This window comes from Octopus bimaculoides, chromosome 2, assembly GCF_046866305.1.
Source record: "Octopus bimaculoides isolate indiv1 chromosome 2, ASM4686630v1, whole genome shotgun sequence".
Classification (NCBI taxonomy): Eukaryota; Metazoa; Mollusca; class Cephalopoda; order Octopoda; family Octopodidae; genus Octopus; species Octopus bimaculoides.
The window spans coordinates 112,807,053-112,820,921 of record NC_142929.1 but is presented as its reverse complement, the minus strand read 5'-3'; the positions used below and the strand labels follow the sequence as shown (position 1 = coordinate 112,820,921).

Genomic DNA, 13,869 nt, shown 5'->3' with positions numbered 1-13,869 from the left:
ATATACGACTGGCTTCTTTCAGTTTCCGTCTACCAAATCCACTCACAAGGCTTTGGTCGGCCCGAGGTTATAGTAGAAGACACTTGCCCAAGGTGCTACGCAGTGGGACTGAACCCGGAATCATGTGGTTGGTAAGCAAGCTACTTACCACACAGCCACTCCCGCGCCTATGCCGGTGATCAAGGGAATGAGCTAAATCCATGGGTTGTAAAAATGCGAAAATGACTGGCTACAACATTCAAAAGAAAATATAGAACATCCCAGGCCATCTTCATTCTCGATTAACGTACACCTCAGAGGACGACGTCTTGCTATGGCCCAATTCTTCAACCGGTCATCCGGTATGGCTCAGTCCTTCGCCTGGTCATCTGGTGGATCTTGCAGAAGTGCATTAGCAGCGGACAATTTTGAATCTTCTTCGATAACAGGGAGCGCAGGGGCTATCAAGGAGAGGGGATCAGACATGGAAATATTCCGGGTCATGTCACTGATTTTCAATCCGTATTGGTTGTCAGGTTGCTCCCCACAGTAAGTGTTGTGTGCTGGGGACATGTTCCATTTTGTCGCTCACCAAGGAATATGATGGAACTTCTATCTAGGATTTCGGTTCTACCATTGGTATCGTGTACAACAAGGTTCCTTTCTCATAGAAGCTTTGTTGCATTGCCTCGCAGCATGTGTGGGCTTGCTCTGGCGCCAAGGGCATCATTGCACCACTGGATGGATATTCCCCTGAGACTAAGCTTCACTTGAAATCGTAGTCATGCTACGCAAATTGTTTAGAAAAGTTGTTCTTTTAACCGATAATTCCAGCCTTGACCATCCTGTCTTTTTTTCCCGATAATATATCGAGAACTTCATTATCCAATGTATTCTTCAATTTTGTTTAGATAGGGTAAGGCTGAGGTGTATTTGATAGAAATTCAGCTGCTATTTTATGAAAATCGGGTGACTACATAGAGACCCCTTATTGGCTTGTCAGAAGTAAAACTGGTCATTAGTGATGAAAGTTGTTTAACTTTAGATCGTTCTTGATGAGCAGACCTCTGCTCAAAGCCATAACAATCTCATCCATCTAGGAATATCTCAAATTACACGTAACGTGTCCTTCCTTGCTTAAAACGATGGGTCTGACTTGTCTCTAGTTGGTCGTGAAACTAGGTCATCTCTTTCTGAGAGCTTATCTCCAAGTTACTATAAATTACTATTTCTAAGAATACATCTCGAAATCGTGTATCTAAAGAAAAAAATTTATTTCTTGTAATGTCGACAGGACAAACAATAATAAAAATTAGGTAAAGTAAACTGTTAGCTCTGAATAAAGCTTAATAACTAACGTACACATTAATTTCTCGCAATGGCGCTTACAACAAATTATCAGAGAAGTGATACAAGTTGATCGATTCGACCCTACTACATATATGAAGTTAATGTTATCAAATAAAAAAAATCTAACAATTAAAATACTTACAGATCTTCTCAGAATATTTATATTTCTTGTTTGTTGCTTATCACAAAGTGTTGCCGTTCGTAAAACTTTTTTTCTTTTATTTTTTTTCCTTTGTGAACAGAATTAGAATCACAATTGCATTAATTGATAACAAAGCAAATTATTCAGAATAAGAACCTAACAAAGAGAACACCAAAATGTTGGCTTCAATGGCAAAGACGACGTGACTTAAAAAAAAAAAGAATTTATCCCTTCTACGGATATTCTGTCTTCTTCGATAATGTCTTCTTACCAAAAGTCTGTAAAATTTCGCTATGAAAAAAATATATATATAAACTTTCTGGATATCGAGGAACGCGAGAGGATTGAAACGCTGTCACTGTGGACGTGACCTCACGCGCTCGGCTTTACTCTGAAAGGCAAAAGCTGGTGCCCTCAGCGTCTCATTATAAATAGGAACGCCACTGAACTATTAAGTGGAAGGGAGGGTATAATGGCAAGAAACCGAGAAATTACAGCGACAGGGGTTAATTTTGAAATGGTTGAAATCAATGTTATCGATATAATTGAATAAACGTAACAAAATGTAATTTTTTATTTTATTAATTTTAAATAAATAGCTTCAGTATATACATGATTTGAAACGCCATCGAAGTGGGTGGGTAACTCTCCTACATTTATTTTGCCTCAAGAAAGCTTTGATCGACCAGACGTATGACCAAAGATATTCCAGCCATGACCATCCCGACTTTCTCCAAGCCCAGGGTGCTTATGAGCCCAATGCAATATGTTGGTCTTCTTTTTTTAAGATACGGTAGGATTTTCAAAGGAAGTTAGCTGTTATTTCTAGAATATCGGGCGCCCGTGGAGAGGCTCTTAGGTTTGTTTTTGGACTGGACTTCTATTTAGTATTAGTTATTCCAAACCATGTCTGCATCAATTTTACTTCTGACCTTTTCGGATAAAATAATGCCAGTCAAGTAGAGGATTCAATTATAATTAGCTGTTTCTTCTTCTGTATCTATGTTATGTAATAAATTATATTATTTATTATGACTAATTTATCCCAGTGATTTGAGATGTTCACCCTATAACAAGTTTGTCAATATATATCGTAAATGATTATGGATGAATCGTTAAAGCGTTGGAAAAAATACCTTGAGGTACTCGTTCCGCTTCATTACGTTCTCGGTTGGAACCCTACCGACATCAACATTGCTTTTACCGTTAAAAAGAAATACAAGTTCAGTACTAGGGTTGATTTTTCTCTTTCTCTCTGGAGTATATCGCTAATTTAATGGCCTGGCCTTTTAACAATGTGTAACACAAACTCGGTCAGAGATTAGTGTTAAGGGTGTACATGACTCTGAAATACCCAACTGCTAACACATTAATTTCACGAGTAGGAATTCAGTTGATCGATCAACTAAATGCCTTTCGTCGTGATCGAGGTATTTATATTTATGGTACAACATAGAAAATCGTAATTATTTGTTATTATTATATTTTTGTTCGGGAAACGAATCACTAGAATCGTTAGAGCGTCAGAAAAATGTTTTGCGATATTTGTTCGTGATCTTTACAATCTGAGTTCAAATACCAGCAAAGTCAACTTTGCATTTCATCCTTCTGGGGGTCGATAAAATAGAATATCGATCAAGTACTGAAGTCGATGGCATCGACTACCGCCCTCTCCTAGAAAGTTGCTGGATTGTGCCTAACTAGGAAATCAGTATTTTATTTTTGTCAAGGCGGCGAGCTAGCAGAATCCGTTAGAACTGGGGAAAAAACTTTTGCGGAATTTATTGTTTCTTTATGTTCTGAGGTCAGATTCACCATTCGTCATTTCGAGATCGATAAAACAATGTATTACTCAACTTCTGAAGTCGATCGACTCGACTAATCACTACCTCAAAATTACTAGCCTAGTGCCTGTATCAGAAACCATAGCTGTACACTAATGTACATATTCATATTGCCCGTGTGGTAAAAATGAATAATAATAAATCATTTCCTTTATTAAATACTAGCAGAGATACCCGGCATTGTTCGTGATTAAAATGGCATAGTTTGTATATATATATATATATATATTACAGTATATTACAGTTATGTTGAAAGAGGTGATACGAGGGAGTGCAGCCTTGACGACAAAACATTTGTAGAGTAAATGACGTGCTAATTCGACTTAGCGACATGTCATGCTTCCGTTTGGAGTATTCCAGGCCCTAACCTGTCGTGGGAAATTGTGGGTGGGAGGTATGTGATTTTTGAACGCACCGAAAAGCTGTGAGCGGATATACTCTCCTTTGCGGCAGTCGGCGTTGCGTCTAACATGACCCATCGTCTGAAGTTTTGACACCTCCTTCGGGTTTGTTGTCCTACATCACTCGCGAAGTAAATTTGGAGGAAGTGTGGTTGTTCATTTGTGGGTAACGGAACCAATGAGGTGATAGACTTGCCCTTGAACTTTGAACGTTGGCGTAAATCCATGTTCAGCTATCTCCTTAGATGCACCAAGTGATGTCATTTGAAATACAGAGTTGTATTGTTTGATATTGTTCAGAAAATTCTTTGACTGGATGGCAGTGCCTTCCAGAAGATCTATAAGAGGTCGAGGAGGAGCTGGTAGTGCTGGCAGTTTTACCTTACCACCTGAGCAGCACATGCCAATAGTTTCATTTGGAAATTTTTTTTTAAGTTTCTTCTCCCATCTGTATTGAGACTCCGTCTGACGTGCTACAGCATGCGTTTACTGATCTTGAGAAAGTGTCGTCTCGTTTGTCTTGAGACTCCATCTGACGTGCTACAGCATGCATTTGATGATCTTGAGAAAGTCTCATCTCCCTTCTGTATTGAGACTCCATCTGACGTACTTCAGCATACCTTTGCCGATCTTGGGAAAGTCTCATCTCCCTTCTGTAGTGAGACCTCATCTAACATGCTGCAGCATGCCTTTGCTGATCTTGAGAAAGTCTCATCTCCCTTCTCTCTTGAGATTCTCGCATTCGGTTTTCTACAATTCTCTTTGCTTTATAGTTGTTTCTGGAGAGATTACATCTTTTCTTTAGTGGCATCTTTCAATATTGTAAACAAAAAATTATGAACATAGAAAAAATTATGCATTAATTTCTATTTCTGTAAGCAGTTGTATGCATGTAGTATATCTTTATTTTTGTATGCTTATATTTGTAACCAAATATAAGCAAATTAACCAAATAGAAGCACATGCATGAATTGCTAATTTGTAATTGTAAATATCTTGCAACTCCTGCGATAATAACTGGTAATTGAACGGTAAATGTGTATTTTTATATACCTTGGACCTACCACCTCATTGTTTTTTGTCAAGAGTTTCGCCTCCAGCCGTTCGTCATATCAGTCAACACACATACATTCCGCTGTCGTGGCCGTACAGACGGAAAGTTGCCGATGCGTAATGTTGTTCACATTAGGATATAAATTAGTCATTTATTTTAAATACAATAGAAGTAAGATGATATATAGAGATAACTGAAACTACATTTCGTAATTACTGATCTTCATTTCAGACATTAGTGTAAAGTCAACAATTTATGCAGCATTCCGAGGAATGCTACACAACAAAGGCCATCTGATACTCTTTACTTTTTATTCTCTTCAGTCATTTGACTGCGGCCATGCTGGAGCACCGCCTTTAGTCGAGCAAATCGACCCCAGGACTTATTCTTTGTAAGCCTAGTACTTATTCTATCGGTCTCTTTTGCCGAACCGCTAAGTTACAGGGACGTAAACACACCAGCATCAGTTGTCAAGCGATGTTGGGGGGACAAACACAGACGCACAAACACATATATATATATATATACATATACATATATACGACGGGCTTCTTTCAGTTTCCGTCTACCAAATCCACTCACAAGGCTTTGGTCGGCCCGAGGCTATAGTAGAAGACACTTGCCCAAGGTGCCACGCAGTGGGACTGAACCCAGAACCATGTGGTTGGTAAGCAAGCTACTTACCACACAGCCACTCCTGCGCCTATATATATATATATGCGTACGGGAAAGCCTATTTTTTTCTGTCGAGGGCTCATATGCCCCATTATTAGACTCTTTTTCTTAGTCATTTGCACGGTGAACATGAAACCATCTTTCTTTTCTTCCCTGAGTGTCTGTTAGTACTTTGCATGTACCATGTGTTCGCGTTGTTTTTTCTTCGTTTTTTTTTGGGGGGGGGAGTGATTATATATATATATATATATATATATATACATATATATATATTGATTATATATATGTATATAATAATATAAATAATATATAAATATATGCATATATCCATACATATATGTACATACCTACATATATATGTATATATAAACATGCATCAAAAAACGTTGAACACAATGAGAAACGAAAACATAGAAAACGAACTTTCTTCGAACGAAACAAACAAACAAAGAAACGAGGCATGCAACATAAAAAGTATACCCCTTCGTCAGTTGTCCCTGTTTTATCTACTCGGCGTTTCGAAGGCTAGGACAATACGCGACTTCGTTGAAACAGTCCTTCCTGCAAATGTTCTGAGCGGTTGGGGAGAAGAGTTTCATAAAATTCACAGGACCCAACATTTTCCCCCTCATAAATTTCTGGAAAATAGGTATCTTTTAATGAAATTTTATGCAAATACCTTTTAAACAGTGAAGATTACGATTACAAAGAAATTTACTGGCAAATAAATCGGGATCTTTCTGATTTGGCGGGTGCCACTTTTTATTTATGTTTTATTTAGTGTGTTTTCTACCGAAACACTTCAAAACTTCGTATACTTGTATATTTTGTCTTATAGAACAGTGAAAAAAATTTATATTCGAAGTTATTTCATGTTAAAAGTTGTCGTATTTCGGTAATTTCAACCAATAACTGACGTCTATTAAGGTGAAAACAATTACTGCTGTGGAATGTAAACAACACGTTCTAGCGGTGTAATGGGATCTTTTCCCTTGAACAAAATTAGTGCTGTTGTTTGTCAACAACAACTATTGGTGGTACTGTTATTTATGACATCATTCGTGCGTTTGTACTGGTTTTAGCTTTAGGGTTTTAGGATTAGGGTTCGGGTTTTAGAGTTAGGGTTAGGGTTTTGGGGTTAGGGTTAGGGTTAGGGTTATGAGTATTTTTGCCAATACTCATAACCCTAACCATAACTCTAAAACCCGAACCTTAACCCTAAAACCAAAACCAGTACAAACGCACGAACGATGTCATAAATAACAATACCGCCGATAGTTGTTGACAAACAACGGCACTAATTTTATTTAAGGGAAAAGATCCCATTACACCGTTAGGACGTTTTTGTTTACATTCCACAACGGTAATTGTTTTCACGTCAATAGTCGTCAGTGATTGGTTGAAATTACCGAAATACGACAATTTTGACACGAAATTACTTTAAAAAGATAAAATTTTCTTAATAGCACTAAGAGTAAAAGATGTTTTATATGACACATTCTACCAGTGTCCCAAGTTTGAAAGTGTTTCGTTAAGAAAACAAGTGGCGCCCGCCAAATCAGAAAGATCCATAAATCGACACGACATTTAATCTTATCTCAAAAGGATGGTAAAGTTGATCACGTCACGTTAGTATTTTGTTATACAGAGCAGGAGATGTAATTCAAACAGCCAATCCTGTCATACCGTGTGGTGCTGATCCTGCTTAAAGATTACGTTAATGATTCAATTAGTATCTAACATCACATGTCAAGCTCTATCACTTTGGTAGTTCGGCCCTGAGCGAACAAACTAATTGCCAAAGTCGCGACAATCCCGTCATTTTAGACGGAATCTAAGACTAAATTACTCAATGTTCTTCTTTGTTTTAAGATGGAAGGGTGTGATCCGAGGGAAGTTTAATTGTTATTTCCAAAAGAAAGAACAACTCAATAAACACTTTTGAGTGAGTAGTTCCGATGATCGAAATCGACGAGAATTCACTATGTCCATTTTTTAAATTTCTCTTTCATCTCGTTATTTTATCTGGTTTCCATATCCTTACATTCTATAGTAGATATAAAGTAAACAACTTACATTTATTTATAATAACCGGATTTTTCCGAAACCAATCCTTTATCACTTTATTTCATTTAACAATATATTTTTCTCTAACTCGAATCATTGTCTCGAGAAAAAATAAGTGTTTCCTCCACTTGTCTCGCACATTTATCGATGTAACAATATCGACTTTTTTATTTACTAGCATACCTGTGTCATCAAAAATGTTGACAGTTTTATTATTTAATGATGAAAAAATATGACATATCAAAACAATGAGCGAAACCAGTGTTAAATGTCGACAATCGAGTAAATATCATCCTCAAACAAGTTCAGTCGGTTACAAACCGTCACCGAAAAGGATAATATATTTCTTCTTTTATAATTTCATTCTCACCCAGGATACGTTATGAAAAAATAAATCGACACGACATTTAATCTTATCTCAAAAGGGCGGTAAAGTTGATCACGTCACGTTAGTATTTTGTTATACAGAGCAGTTGTTGGCACTCCGTCGCTTACGACGTCGAGAGTTCCAGTTGATCCGATCAACGGAACAGCCTGCTCGTGAAATTAACGTGCAAGTGGCTGAGCACTCCACAGACACATGTACCCTTAACGTAGTTCTCGGGGATATTCAGCGTGACACAGTGTGACAAGGCTGACCCTTTGAATTACAGGCACAACAGAAACAGGAAGTAAGAGTGAGAGAAAGTTGTGGTGGAAGAGTACAGCAGGGTTCGCCACCATCCCCTGCCGGAGCCTCGTGGAGTTTTAGGTGTTTTCGCTCAATAAACACTCACAACGCCCGGTCTGGGAATCGAAACCGCGAGTCCACTGCCCTAACCTCTTGGCCATTGCGCCTCCACATACAGAGCAGTAGATGTAGTTCAAACAGCCAATCCTGTCATACCGTGTGGTGCTGATCCTGCTTAAAGATTTACGTTAATGATTCAATTAGTATCTAATATCACATGTCAAACCCTATCACTTTCTCTGTGTTGTAGTTCGGTCCTGAGCGAACAAACTAACGGCCAAAGCCGCGACAATCCCGTCATTTTAAACGAAATCTAAGACTAAATTACTCAATGTTCTTCCTTGATGAAAAAATGACATATCAAAACAATGAGCGAAACCAGTGTTAAATGCTGGCAGTCGAGTAAATATATGTATATATAAAGAACAGAAGCACTTTTGAAGAATCAGATACGGTTGTAAAATCTCGGGTGTAAATATCATCCACATAGTGTGTGTGTGTGCGTGCGCGTACATACACACACATATTCACCTTATGTGGACGATATCTTTCATCTTTTACCCTTTTATTTGTTTCAGTCACTAGACTACGACTATGCTGGAGCACCACCTCGAAGAATTTTTAGTCGTACGTATCGACCCCCAGTACCTTTTTTAAAGACTGATACTTATTCTATCGGTTCTTTTGCCGAACCGATAGATAAGGAGAACATAAACACGCCAGCACTGGTTGTCAAGCAGTTGGAGGAGGGACAAAGATACATACATACGTACGCACACGCACACGCACACTCACACACACACACACACACACACATATATATATATATATATATATATATATATATATATATATATATATATATATATATATATTATAGTGGGGTAGGGTGGTTTATGAGGTTTCCCTGGGTTTCTCGCTTAGCGTTACAGTATATCTTCAGACCCCCAAACACTGCTGGCTAAGACCTCTACAAACGATCCACACATACGACGGGCTTCTTTCAGTTTCTGTCTACCAAATCCACTCGCAAGGCTTTGATCGGTTCGAGGCTTTAGCAGAAGACACTTGCCCAAGGTGCCATGCAGCAAGACTGAATTTCGAATCATGAGGGTGGGAAGCAAGCTTCTTACCACACAGCCACGCCTCTGTTTGTTGCTTTGTCTCCCTCAACCAGTGTGACCGACAGGCACGGCACACATTGCGTTTCAAGTGTAAGATTACCTGATATGATATTTTATGACATTTTTTATTTTAAATACAATAGCAAAAAGAGAACACTTTATTTCCATTTTATAAACTTCCATTTCTCTTCCTATTCCTATAAAGCATTTCTCTTTTCTCTTTTTCTCGTTTCAGACATTTGACTGCGGCCATGCTGGAGCAGCGTCTTTAGTCGAGCAAATCGACCCCAGGACTTATTCTTTGTAAGCCTTGTACTTATTCTATCGGCCTCTTTTGCCGAACTGCTAAGTTACGGGTACGTAAACACATCAGCATCGCTTATCAAGCGATGTTGGGGTGACAAACACACACACACACACACACATATATATACATATATATATATATATATACATATGACGGGCTTCTTTCAAATCCACTCTACCAAATCAACTCACAAAGCTTTGGTCAGCCCGAGCCTATAGTAGAAGACACTTGCCCAAGGTGCCATGCAGTGGGACTGAACCCGGAACCATGTGGTTGGTAAGTAAGCTACTTACCACACAGCCACTCATGAATGAAGTTATAATAGAAGACTAAGATTATCATAAGCAGTAACATTTCATTTACTTCTCCAAACCTGATCTCATGTGGGTGACTCAAGTTTTATGTCTATTTGCAGTGACTGCTGACCACAATTGTCATGATTTTAACTCGTTTTGCTACTATTATGGTCGGCCAATTCAAAAGTATTGACCTAATTGAAATAGCAGGCAAATCTCAAAAAAAGGAAAGGTTTTTTTAACAGTCTTACGTATACATAAAGATGGGATGCTTACGAATGGAACATCTTTGATCATAATTCCGATCAAACAAGGTCCACTAGGATTAATCAACAACAAAGAACAACCCATAGATAGTATAGTCCTATGGACCCAGCTAGAAAGTATTTGCTGAATTAGAGCTGACCTGGATCTAAACATCTACTGTATTTCACTTTTAGTGAGTCTTACCCGAGTTGAGTAACATAAAATAATGTACCGCTCCCTAACTTCACTGCTGGATGACTATCAAAAGATGGCCTTTTAGTTCGTTATCTACACAGTTGATGTCGAAGAAATTAATTATATTTTGCATCGGAAAAAAATTTTTTAAAGAACGATGCGGGTCGAACATTGTGACACTCGAAATGGTGGAGTATGACGCCAAATGATTGTCTATAAAATGTTTGTACATCATTAATGTATCTCATGTAATAATAAAGTTTAATGTTAATATCAGCATAATGTAAGGCGGCGAAATGACAGAATTGTTAGCACGCCTAGCAAAATGCTTAGCGGCATTTCATCCATCTTCACGTTCTGAGTTCAAATTCAGCCGAGATCGACTCTGCCTTTCATCTTTTCAGGGTCGATAAAATAAGTACCAGTCGAGCACTGGAGGTCAATGTAAATGACTTACTCCCTGTCCAAAATTGCTGGTCTTGTGCCAAATCTTGAAACTAATATCGACATAATGTTGATGGACTTTTAAAAGTCTAAACTTGGAATTGAATTTTATTTCCTAACTGATTTAAGAAAATGTAAACATATATATATAGGTTGTACTATTAATACTGTAATTTAAAGACGTATTTATAATTTTGTTAGTTGTTTATGTCACTATTTGCTATTAGATGCCAGTGATATAGAGGAATTATTATTGGCATACCTATACAATTGTGCCCCACCACATTCGAATTTGTTTCCTCATAACTTCCAGGAAAATAAATGTTTTTTAATGAAATTTTTTACAAATACGTTTAGACGGTCTAGATTAGTATTATATCGGAATTTGTTGTGAAAATTTTTTCGAAGGCCGGGAGAGAAGTTTCGTCACACGAGGCGCCTTTCTTTCCTCCTAACTTTCAGAAAAATGGATATTTTTTAATGAAATTTTCAAAAAAAATACCTTTCAGATGGTGTGAATTACGATTATATCAGAATGTAACATGAAAAATAAAAATGTTGGTCACGTACATATACATACTGACACACACATCACAATTTTTTTTTTTTTTAGAAATTACAAGTTTCATTTTGTAGATATGTGATGTGTAACAGTATGTATGTGTGGGAGCCCACCAATTTCTTTTTCCTATTAAATTCTGATATAATTGTAATCTATTTCATCTGAAAGGCATTTGTAGAAAATTTCATTTAAAAATACCTATTTTTCTGAAAATTATGATGAGACAAAGCCAACTCGTGTGAATTTTCTGAAACTCCTCTCCTCATCCTTGGAAACTTTTTTCTTCACAACAAATTCTGACATAATCGTAATTTAGAGCATCATGACACCATGAATTACAGAACTGGATGACACCACTGCAAAAAGTGATACAAATAATTCAAATACTGGAATAAGTTTTATGCCCAAATGGAAGAGAAATCTTATGTTTCTGGCAGAAATTTTGGTTGCCATCAGAAGTGTTAACTGGTGTTGAAGAATATATGTTAACTGGGATGAGAGAGAGGGAGAAGGGGGGGTAACAAGTGTTAATGGGGGAACGTAACAAGAGGAGAGAAAATTCAGGCAAAGACCATTACACCTATACAAACATGGTCAAAATTAAAGTAAAACAGTAAGTGGCACATATACACAATAGCTATGAATTTAAATTGCTGGTCAGATCAGTGGAATAATGGTTGTTAGGCCGTAATTGGCCCTGCTTGAGCAAACTTATTAGCAAAGGCATTTTCACATTCTATCCCAGCATCCTTTTTTAAGATAGCTGTATGGAGTTTGAAGGAGATTTCATTGCTATTTCTTGTGGGTCAAGATACCACTCAAAGCCCCTGTGAGTTGTTTAACACCTGATCAAATCTGATTGAGTAGATATGATCAAAGGCAGTCTGATTCACAAGGGGTTCCACAGGGATTGTCTTGTTTTCAGGTATAAGTGTACCCTCCTCTACATATCCCAATTTTCCTTTTAAGATGGTAGTAGGTGGTTTGAGATGGCTCTAATCAACATCCATTTCATTTTATGCATGATAGTAAAAAAAAGATAGGCAAAGCATTCATCTGTGAAAAATTTCAAAATTTCCAATTCTAATATCCAAATTCTTAAAATTATTTGAGAAAAATATAAGTAATTTATTAATGTAACTTTTTCTAATCTTTTGTAACTTTTACTCTAGTTGGAATGAAGGCAACTAAAAACCTATAAATTATCTTATACCAGTTCTTAAAATAGGAAGACCATGTATCTGCATGTCATAAGAGGCAACTAAAAGGTTGGTGTTAGGAAGGATACCCAACCATACAATACTAATGTCTATAGAAGTGCCATCCAACAAATGCTAGCATAGAAAGTTGGATGTAAGAAAGCAATAATGATGGTAGCTACAGGACATTTTGTATTATTTTTTTGAGTCATAAGAACCTGATGTGGAATAAAAACTTGTGAGTTTAATCTTTTCTCAACTTGATCAGTTGGTTATTCTCTACAAAGCACAAAGCCCCATTTGAATACTCCTCACACACACTAGGTTTGACAATCTGGTTGATTGCCAAAGATTCAGTTACCAACACACAACTTCAAGTCCACCTGTGTGCTGTGTCTCCTCTCTGACATTTCTACTTTTACTGTAACAGTCACTGCTCTTGTGAATTAACTTGAGGCATCTTTTCACTACATAGATCCACTTGACCCATCTGATTTTTCTTTGTCACATTTGAACAAATCAATGACTATCTTTTACCTTACAAATAATTTACTCAACTCAATCATTCAAGTATCTAATTACTATTTTAATACTTCTTGTTAGGAAGGCAGCATAGGATTTATAGAATTGGCAGAGCATCAGACACAATGCTTTGAGGTATTTAAATTGTAGACCTTTACATTCTTATTTCATACCCCAGTGATGTTGACTTTACTTTTCATCCTTATAGTGTCAATATAATTGACTGATTTCTCCTTTAAAAAATGTGTAGCTCTATGTCTATGTTAATGCTTCTTGTTAATTGTTGATCTGATTCTTGTTACATCTGCAAATATTGTAAGAATATAAAAAGCACCAAAAAGATATAAAACTATAGATGATACATAGTATAAAGATCAATGGCATAAATACTGTAAAAATTTCAAGAAGATATTGTCACACAACAAAAACATCAACAAGATATAATGACACGTCATTTAGATTTTGATAAAACAAGTGTAAATTTGTTTTAAAAATTAACTTTGGACTAATTTACATTGAAAGTTCACAAAATGATAACATTAACAACAAACATTAATATAATTTTTAGTTTTGATTAAAAAAGATAAAATCAAATGAAGGATATAATTGAGTGATATTTGTTTTATATTAACTGAATAATTAATAGAATTCACTTTAATTCTAAACGAATTATTTTTCATTAGTTCTTTCAGTGTCTATACATACATTTTAGAGTAGTTGTGCTGGTAAAGG

The 13,869-nt window shown here is 36.7% G+C and overlaps 1 protein-coding gene and 1 long non-coding RNA gene across 2 annotated transcripts in view; one reads left to right on the top strand and one right to left on the bottom strand.

Annotated features, from left to right (window-relative positions):
- The window catches only part of LOC106867489 (uncharacterized), a 36,487-nt gene extending 33,988 nt beyond the window's left edge, over positions 1-2,499 (bottom strand). Inside the window, exon 1 of the mRNA XM_014912374.3 lies at positions 1,472-2,499. The gene's annotated coding sequence lies outside the window, so the exon portion shown is untranslated. The remainder of the gene's footprint in view (positions 1-1,471) is intronic.
- LOC149137204 (uncharacterized) overlaps positions 1-12,813 on the top strand; it is a 47,514-nt gene extending 34,701 nt beyond the window's left edge. Inside the window, exon 3 of the long non-coding RNA XR_016240717.1 lies at positions 9,602-12,813. This is a non-coding gene — a long non-coding RNA (uncharacterized LOC149137204). The remainder of the gene's footprint in view (positions 1-9,601) is intronic.
- The last annotated feature ends 1,056 nt before the right edge of the window (positions 12,814-13,869 follow it).